Genomic DNA, 10,561 nt, shown 5'->3' on the forward strand with positions numbered 1-10,561 from the left:
CGAGCGAAGGGTTTGAACGGGAGAGCAGTTAGCGCCCCTATGCGGAAGCACATTTAAGCTCTCCCTAAACCCTATTAACGCTCTCAAGCGTTGCTTAGTTCACATGTGCCCTTATGACGGCGTTTCAATGCATTGTGCAAACAAAAGAAGACTTTTACAAGCCTAGTTTTGGTTTCAAATAAATGCCTTTTAATCTGCCGCGACCTAACGACGTATAAATCAGCGTTTCATTCACATATTTGCATGATACGGTTACCTTGCGACCCGGGAAGCTATTTTTGGGAATGGCGGCACATTGTATACATGGTGAAAAGCCAATTTGGCATCACTCCATAATTCATGTGTATCACTTGTTTCACGTGACATTGCTCTAGCCCATCAGATTTCAGGAATTGCCCATTCCATGTATGTAGCTATTTTCTCTAAATTGGCAAGTCGTGCGCATGTGTAATTATACGTAATACCTGTAGCTTCTTTTGCCCTTCACAAGCGTATATACTTACCAGAAGGGCACCATGAATAACACTTCTAAAAAGCAATTTTCGACGCCACGTCAACTTGACGTCAACGCGAAATGTGCGCCTGTATCTGACGGTGATTGGCACTTCTCAGAGTCAATCAGGGAGGCAGCATGTCGCCGACAGGCGAATAATAATAATAATTATTATTATTAGTTTTTGGTGAAAGGAAATGGCGCAGTATCTGTCTCAGATCGTTGGCCCCCTGAACCGCGCCGTGAGGGCAGGGATAATGGAGGGAGTGAAAGAAGAAAGGAAGAAAGGGATGCCGTAATGGAGGGCTCCGGAATAATTTCGACCACCTGGGGATCTTTAACGTGTACTGACATCGCACAGCACACGGGCGCCTTGGCGACAGGCGAATGTGAATATCGAGAATCTGGCCCCAGGGTGGTCATGGTGAACCTTGTGCACATGGCATGGCGTTTATAGCCTGTAATAACACTGTTGCTATGTCAGGCATCACAAGGTTATTTAAAGGCCATCCGGGGACACGTAATCAGAAATCGTTTTGCGTCGAATAGAGCTATTGCTCTAAAAACCTGCCATTCTAACCGCCCGCTTCGGGAATAGAGCAGCAACTCCGTTTCCCGCTGCATTACATCACACTGCCATGACTGCAGCCTTTCAACGCGGTTCATTGCATATCGCCGTCTTCATCCTGAAGCGACGTACGGTCAGTGAGAGACGCCGTATAGTGGAGGTGTCTGGAATCTACCTGAGGTTCATTAACAAGCGCTGACATTGCGCAGCACACAGGCGCCCTTCGCGCTTCGCCTCCCTCGAAACGTTTACCACCACCACCTCCATTGAAACGCTGCTACGTCGGCCGAAAATATGACCCGCCGTGGTGGCTCAGTGGTTAGGGCGCTCGGCTACTGATCCAGAGTTCCCGGGTTCGAACCCGACCGCGTCGGCAGCGTTTCGATTGAGGCGGAACGCCAAGGCGCCCGTGTGCTGTGCGATGTCGGTGAACGTTAAAGATCCCCACGTGGTCTAAATTATTCCGAAGCCCTCCACTCCGGCATCTCTTTCTTCATCTCTTATTTCAGACCCTCATTTATCCCTTCCCTTACGGCGCTGTTCAGATGTCAGCCGATATGTGAGGCAGATACTGCGCCATTTCCTTTCCCCCCAAACCAATTTTCATTTTCATTTCATTCTGCGCCCAGAATTTTTTCGAAGACAGCTGAGCGAAGCCGTGGTTTTGAGGAAAGGAAAGGAAAGACGCGGCATCTGTCTCACTGCTCAGTGTACGCCTCAATCGCGGCGTGGGGAATGGATCAAGAAAGGAGTGAAAGAAGAAAAAGATGAGAAATTAAGTGCCGTAATGCCGGATTCATGTTTAATTTGAATTAGTTTGAGGTTTACTGCATAACCGCGACCACTGTTCCGTTCACGGGTTCATCGACGAAGCGACGGCGGCGTCCAACCGAGGCGAACGTCCCGGCGTTCTGCGTAGCACGTGCTGGCGCCACCGCCACTTCTTCGGCCCGTGGCGAGCGCTGGTCACGCGCGTCGCCATACACAAAAAGTGGAGGAGGAAGGCGGCGAGCACGCTTGGGCTCGCAAAAGTAGTGCTAGGAATACAAAGGTTGTTAATGACAGAAGCTCTTCAAGAACTCCGTTTCTGCTACCACCGTCTATGAGCAGTTTTACCAAGTGATATGTCTTTACTCCAGGCATTTCGTGCTTACATCTATTCTAGGCGACGAGATAGACTAGATTTCTTTCAGTGAATCTCGCTGCATGCTAGAGGGCGACGCTGCATGCGAACGTATCAGACGCATGTAAAAAGAGCGCCCGGTATCGACCAGCGGAAACCGAGGTCCCTTTTCAAAGCGCTCTGTAGTGCTCGGAGTTCTTTTCCTTCGCGCTTCTGAAAAAAACTTTCAGCTTTTGACAAGTGAGGCACAACGCGCTCAATGCTAAAGGCTCAAGCAGACTTTCATGCGTAGTGAAACGTGGCACTACGTCACAATGAGATGGTGAGGGTTGTGATCGAAGTCACTGTGCGAGAAAGCAAAGACGGTACTAAACTATGCCTACGGGGAATTGTGCTAACCCGCCCCGGTGGCTCAGTAGTTAGCGCGTTCGACTACTAATCCGGAGTACCCGGGTACGAACCCGACCGCGACGGCAGCGTTTCGATGGAGGCGAAACGCGAAGGTGCCCGTGTGCTGTGCCACGTCAGTGCACGTTAAAGATCTCCCAGGTGGTCGAAATGATTCCGGAGACCGCCACTACATCTCTTCATCTCTTATTTCAGTCTCTCCTTTATCCCTTCCCTTACGGCGCGGTTCAGGTGTTCGCCGAGATGTGAGACAGATACTGCGCCACTTCCTTTCCCCAATAACTAATTTTCAATTTTCATTGTGCTATGTTGGCACGAACGCTGAGGACAGCGGAGAATCGAGAAACGGTGCTCACCTTTTACAGCTGTCTCGTCGCACTCACTGGAGAGTCTTTTCTCAGTCAATGTTGTTTCCAGAATGAAGGCCTCAGCGCTCGAGTCGCAAGGAACATGCACCGACACACAGTCAGGTCAGGGAGAGCACGCGCTGCGTGACCTCGCGCCACTCTGCTCGTGCAACTCTGCGCTCGACTGGGGCTCCCTCTATCTATTCCGATCCTACTCTCCATAGAGGCAAGCGCCAAGGGATATGCCTTGCAACCTGTGTGCGATTTTATTCACGGGTATATAAATGCATCAGGTCGATTCTTATGCTAAAATTTGAATTCAGGGCTTTTTCATTTCCTTCTTTTTCACCTTTTTTCTCCACATTTGCATCTTCTTCACAAAATTATTTAATTACTCCACTCCTTACACATGTGTGCTTTTGTATCAACAATGTACCCCGGCCAATCCCCCATCGTGGGTACGTGCCATTCATCCAGAGGCCATCATCATCATAAACTCTGTTTCTTATCATCGTTCATTAGATTTCCGAGCTGTGAATGCGTGCAAGCACGTTTTTTTTATTACCTTCATTCTCCGTGCAAAATAATTTTATTTTACGCGTTTTTTTATTTTAAATTTTTTTTTACTGTACCAAGACTTCCAGAATGTTAGTGTGGTATAACCTGCATTATCTTTGATTTGGTACAAAATAAAAGTGAGAGAAAGAGAAATAAACAAAAACGTTTCTTATGATTTATGATATGCACCAGACTACTACTTTTCTTGTAGAGCTGGCGAAAAAAAAACGAATTCTTTCGTGCTTAGCCCCGCCGCGGTGGCTCAGTGGTTAGGGCGCTCGACTACTGATCCGGAGTTCCCGGGTTCGAACCCGACCACGGCGGCTGCGTTTTTATGGAGGAAAAACGCTAAGGCGCCCGTGTGCTGTGCGATGTCAGTGCACGTTAAAGATCCCCAGGTGGTCGAAATTATTCCGGAGCCCTCCACTACGGCACCTCTTCCTTCCTTTCTTTCACTCCCTCCTTTATCCCTTCCCTTACGGCGCGGTTCAGGTGTCCAACGATATATGAGACAGATACTGCGCCATTTCCTTTCCCCAAAAACCAATTATTATTATTATTCGTGCTTAGCGTGAATGTATATCCTGTCTAGCAACGACACCCATAGTGGCTCCATCTTTTGAAGGTATTTTGAACCCCATGTACGTTCGACAACACCAGGAGCACTGTACCAGGAGTTAGCGTCGTGCGTTCCATGCAGAAATTCGGTAAGTAAATGCTGTATTGCCTTTTAAAAAATGACTAGCGTATAGATTAGCTCGTTATATTCCTCTTGAGGGATTTTGAGGATGCAGAATCTTTGCAATGCGCCGTTAGGACCACTTTTACACCATGCAGTTATGGACAAGTTTTGTGGTTCGGAAACGCGTCGGCGCCTTCGTGACAGAAACAAGAATGCGTTGTGGCGCAATAATTCTGATTGCTTTGTCAGTGCTGAAACATGAAGTATCCTTTTTTTTTCAGGCTGTCGGCACGTTCTGTGGAATCCGGCCAATTCCAGGTGATGGTGACCGAAGCAGCGACAGGGAGCTGTCAGACGATGAGAAAGACAAAACCACACGAGAGGAAGCGCGCAGGGCGCCAAGTTCTGAAATACAGTCACTCAACCAAGCAGAGAAGGCACCGCTTTCGCCGCTGCCAACTACTCATGTTCGCCTGGACAAAATGAACCACTTGCCTTATTGGCTTGACAAGCGTGGGCACTGGAGACAGCGCTCTTGCAGCCGCCTCTGAAAGCTATCTTGAGAAAAGTACACTGCTGCCTGCTACGAGCATGTTCAGGCTTTGCTGAGAGCGAACCGGCTAGGAGGTCGCCGTCGACGGCTATACTCTGAAGAAGATAGAGGCAGGTAGTATACCGCGTTCCACTTAGCAAAAGAACACATGCATTGCTCGCGCCGTGATTTTTATTCACATAAGATATGTGGCACTGCCTCTGGGTGGCGCCACGTGAAACGGCCGAGTGAAAACGAGACTGTGACACTGCCCTTTGTTTCAACAGAGACCGAAACTTCTTTGGATTGTTTCACTAGGAGGGCTACAAGTCCTTGTCACGCTAATGAGAGACGTCATCACACTACAAGAGCCCCAGGGATCGATTTCTGGAAGCTACCTCATATTTGTGCATTAAATTGTGTTATCGCAGTTCCTTCCTGTTCATTTTTCTAGCCTGCGTCTTGTTTATCTCCATATCCTATGTTTTTCTTCTTGTCAACAAAAATGGACTAGCTGTAACTGCATTGTGTACCATATATGACAAGCGAAGAAAATGCTGTCGCAAGTCGAAACCGCGTGGTTTCACTGAAAACTAAATTTGTTTTGGCTGTTTCTGTTACATCACTAGGCCACTGAAATTTTTGCGCGCGAAAATAAATATTGATGCATGCAATAAGGGGTAAATGCATATAATAGTTGGGTGGGCCCTCATTCCTGGAGCCTATAATAGGATTTTGCCACCGCTCTTGCCCGGTTGTCCAGCAAAATCTGGTTCCGAATGTGAGCTGGACAGGGTCGCCCTCCCCCCAGTCCTGAGTTATTTGGTTATTGATTCTCGTATAGGTGGGTTTTTCTGGCATGGCTATACCTTATGGCATAAGTTAGCCGCTTCGGCGCGGAAGGCGCAATACGGATCGTATTAGTTTAGAATCATATCGCTGTGTTTGACGAGCTTTATTTGAGTGTTCGACTTCAATTTTTTTAGAATGGCCCCTTGCTTCCTGTTTACATTTCTGTGCTGTTCGGCGTACACTTTCCTCGTTAAACTTAAATGTTGGAGTAAAACACTATAGCTTAATAGCGGTTCTGAATATTTATGTCCCTGCGAATTTTGGGGGACCCGGAGTAACAGCGCGTGGTCAGTGGCGTGAGCACCCTCGTTTCCAACATCTGCAGTGTACTGGAGTCCAAATGACTATGGGTTTAAAGTCTGTTTTCTTTAGTTCTGAGTATTCTATATGCGTATTTACCAATCCTTCCTCTGGTATAGTTACGACATGCAATCTAGGAGTCCGCAATTACACACGACACCTTCCGGGAAACCATCGCCAAAGCAATTGCCGCCGCTGCCACCTGGGCGATTCCCTGGCACCGAATTGATGCCCCATTAACTAATTCCCGTGGCGCGCCCATGGATGCTGTGGTTGACATCCTGTTTGCCGGTACTTTTAAATCCATGTAAATTGTCTCTTCCATCCCGGCTCATGTTCTCCTGTGGGCGTTCACGCTAACATTTCTTCTTATGAATTTCGGGGTGCATATTCCTCGGAATGGGCTGCACATCCATCTTGCTTCTAAGCTGGTCTTCCAACAGACGGCAGGAAAAATAGGGACGGAAGTACCTGATGAATGTGGCGATATAGGCATGCTCTCGAAAGCAGCATCTTTCATTTTATTTAAAGTGCCGCGGGACTGCGGCTAAGAACCAGTCGGTAGCTGCCTCAGTGTTTTCGTTTTAGAGCGTGACTGAAATAGGCAACCCTGGCTGATGTGCGAAGACGACTGTAAGTTGGCACTGGCCGGTCGTGCCGAAGGCGGTGGGGGGTTGGCAATATTGTTTTTATTTCTTCTTATTTGCGGGCATTGCTTTGTGTTCCTTTATGTCTACTTTATGTAAGCTGGCACTTGTGGCGCCTTTGGGGCGGTGACGTAAAGGTACTCGTATCAGACCCTGTTCAACGTGTTGCTGCTGCATCCACCCCGTTTGGAAGCAGCTACAAAAGGGGAAGGCGGACCGACTGAGCAAAATATTTAAATAGGCACATATAGTTTCCTACTGAAATCTGCTTTAATTAAGCACAACCTTTCGGGTCCATGCCAGCTATTTCCACAGTGCGTCTGACAGTGGACAGAAGGGTTTGAAGATTAGATCGGTGTGGTAGATAGGAAATGGGGTGGCGGAAGGAATTTTCCTGAACGCCCTATCTCCATCTGGTTTTCAGCCTTTTTGCTTCCCGGTAATCCTAATTTCTATGTTTACAAGAAATGACATCACACCCTCGACTCTGCGTCACACCCCAGCAACGAAGAGGGGTGGCCGCAGTGAGGCGTTGCTGGAAGGGCGGATCTTTGGGGGCGTTGCTAAGTGCGCTTATCGCTCGTTACGGTTTCTCTCTTAAGCAGATGGGGAGTTAGAATTACTAGCACTGCAGCCCCGATGAGAATCGCGTTAGTGAATATTTAAAGCTGATTGCAGATATTTATTGCTCCCGCAGCGTCAAATCATAAACTAAAACGAGAACTGTGATATTAAGCTGTCAAATATTTTAATTTGACAACAGAATCCAGTTGCGGTTCTCAGTCAGTGCAAGTTGAAATATATATGGCTCTTTGTGGCTGTGTTGACGCTTGTCCGTCAGCAAAATGCGCGCGTAAGGCGAAAAAATTGCATTTAAAAATCCTCGCGTCAATCGATTAAATATTGTGACGAACTTACTGAAAAGGTCGGGAGGCCTCCTTTTTGAAGTGAACTATAGTGTAGCGTAGCCCCTGAGATCGGCGCGAGGTTCTGAGGAACGCATTTCATTTGCGGAATCGTCCGGTGGTGGCGACAGCTGTATTTCCTTCCTTGGTTGTTCGTAGCTTGAAAAAGCTGCGTTTTCGGTGAGATTGGTCTATTTATGATTAGAACGTCGTACCCAGTCGATACAAGCCACAGGCCAACTACATCCGCTACTGCTGGCACACTATCTCGAAGAGACCGTTTTTTTACTCTCAAAAATATCTTTAGCATTACTAAAGATCTTTACTGTATGTTTTTTTTCACCGTGTTATTGTGTTACCGTGCTGTTTTGTCAACACGCTGGTCTTTTCAACGTACTGTTGTGGCGGGCGTTTGATGCAGTGTTTGCTCAACGTGCAGTTTCCCCCTCGTCGTGTGGAGCCGAACTTCGCTGCGCAGTTAGCCTCCATGCTATTTGGACCCATGTCGCGTCCATTTGGACGCGTGCTTTCACCTCAGATGCTAGAAATTTCGAGCGAGCTTTCGAGGCAGTTAGTGCGGCAAGCCGAAAAAATTAAGGCCTCCTTTGTACGTCAGTTCTATGCGGCTGCATTTCATGAGGTATATAAATATTACGAGTTGTTGCCCTCCGCCATTCGCATCACAGGTACAGCGTCTGCCTCTTTGCCGCAAGTATCCAAAGCCAGGTGGTACACGGCGCACCGAATCGTCCCGAATTGAGCTTCTGCTGCGGTCATGCAGTGAATGCGATCGCAGCGCTACCTTCCCGTGAAATACCTGGCGCCTGGCGCACGCGTGTGTAGCTCGCATCCACGCATGCACTTTGCTGTGGTACCGAACCAAAGCGAGCGCTTTGATTGACCGTTCGGCAGACTTTATGTTTGGCCCATCGCAACAGCGAGACGCGAAGGTAGCTTCCCTATTCGCTATTGAAGCACGAATCAGCCACTGCAATTCCTTGTTCTCGTGGCATACCTTGCGGTCGCATTTTTAGGAACAATGCGAAGATGCGACGAGCACTTGCGTGCACGCATGCGTGCGTTGTGAAACGCACACGTACGTTGGTCATGAAGCCATCATTTTTTCTGCTTCGCATCTAATTTTAAATCAGCATGTAGGCAAATCTCTGCTTCTATCTAACATCGCTACCCTACTGTGGCCAAGTGTTGCTCGAACGCCGACCAACACAGTCCCGCGATTCCAGAGTTGCACTGCTCGCTCTCCACATGGCACAGCCCCCATGTTCATTTTGGTACGACCGTTCAACGGATGTTTTTAGTCTCCTGGAAATCGCCGCAGACGCGTCATCGCCAATCTATGGCACCCGAGCATGCATTTAAGCACCGCGGGATGCGCCCTTCTGAGCTTTAGTTTCGGCGATGTCGGCGTCAACCGGCCTGCGCGTGTTACGGCTGCCTGGTCGGCTCCCTCTGTCAGACCAGCTCCATTCTGTCGCTCTTCTTCAAGTATCCATTCTCAGTGACACTGGTCGAAGACGTCCGCAAGAGCCTACTCTTCCCGGCTGCTTCTGTGTGTCTGCATCGATGGTCTGTGCAGTGCATTGCCTGAGCTTATCTAGGAAATAAATTGCTCACAGTGCTCAAATTATAGCGCCAAAAGGTGAGTGTACTTGCGAGCGGGACCTTTACCGCAGGAACGAGAGCGCCCTCGCCTTTCGAAATCGTGTGCAAAACAAAATGCAGCGCTTGCATTTCTCCTAAGCCGGGTAATCACTGGCGGCATCGATAAAAAACGCGTGCGGTTTTTAGCATTTGTAAACTTCATGATGTGACTTGGTAACTGCATACTCATTTGCAGGATCGACATTTCCTAGCTATGTCGCCATTACGTCCGTTCGTGTGCTGGCGAAAAAGAGGCGAGCGCGACGCAAGTCATGCGCAATTCACTTCACGCGAGGGCTAACGCAGTTTCTCCCTCGGTGAATACGGGTTTGCGATGTCAAGTGAACCATAATTTCGCCATGCACGTGCGTCAATTTGTAAGCCGCTAATGCGACTTTTTACCTAGTGCAAGTCGCATATCCTGCTATAAATGTGGCACTCCACAGGGAGTATTGTCTTCACGGTGCTGCCGCTGTTGCCAGTGTCAACTTTCCGATAATAGCGCTGGGCGTACGAAGGGTTTTGGAAGGAAAGCTGTGAAATGAAACTACTTATACAGAGATAGGTTTCGGGAAGGAAAAGAGGCGAAATCTTTGTTTGTTTATGGGGGTTTAACACCACAAAGCGACACAGGGTATGAGGGACGCCGTAGCGAATCGCCTAAGGAAATTTCGACCACCTGCGGTTCTTTCGACGCGCACGGACATCGCACAGTATACGCGCCTCTAGCATTTCACCTCCATCCAAAATGCGACCACTGGGGCCAGGATCTAGCACGCGTCTTTCGGGTCAGCAGTCGAGCGCCATCAGCACCGAGCCACCACGAAGGTTGCCAGGCGAAGTCTTGAATACATGCCTGAAAAAACGCCGAGGCTCACTATATACCCTCTAAATTATACGGATGCTGCATGGTGGTACCTGGCGTGCAGCCTCTCTCACGTGTCCCTTGTTTTCAGGCACACGTCGAAAGACCGTCCTTTGGCTTCTGGCAGCAGGTCTCGGAAAGCTATACCTGGCTTCAACATCTGTTGGCCGAAAACCATACATTAAATACGAAATTCTCAAAGCTGTTGACTCGTTGTAATGGCAGTTTAGTTGGCTTTGCTCACGCTCTGTTATCACGATGATAACGCGGGTTATCTATCTTCGGATTTTGATTTGATGTGTTTTGAACATTCGGCCCCTGATTTGCTGGCGCGCCAGCTTCAGCTTCCGTTCCTGTACTAGTGCTGCGGGCACGCTGCGCATGCGTCCTCACTGCCCGCCGCCGTCTGTGTACGCGGTCCTAACCCGCCACCTGTCGCGCCTCCTGTCTTGCGGCGATTTTTTTTGCGGGCTGGGAAACATTATTTTTCTTTCTTTTTCTCTGCCCACACTAATATATGTCTTGCGGCGACGTTGCCGGTAACCTCGCCGCAATCGCGCACTTTTTCAGTAACTGAATTCACCTACAACAGGTAATCGCCTGCAAAGCAACTAGGCAA

This window comes from Amblyomma americanum, chromosome 1 (genome assembly GCF_052857255.1).
Source record: "Amblyomma americanum isolate KBUSLIRL-KWMA chromosome 1, ASM5285725v1, whole genome shotgun sequence".
Taxonomy (NCBI): Eukaryota; Metazoa; Arthropoda; class Arachnida; order Ixodida; family Ixodidae; genus Amblyomma; species Amblyomma americanum.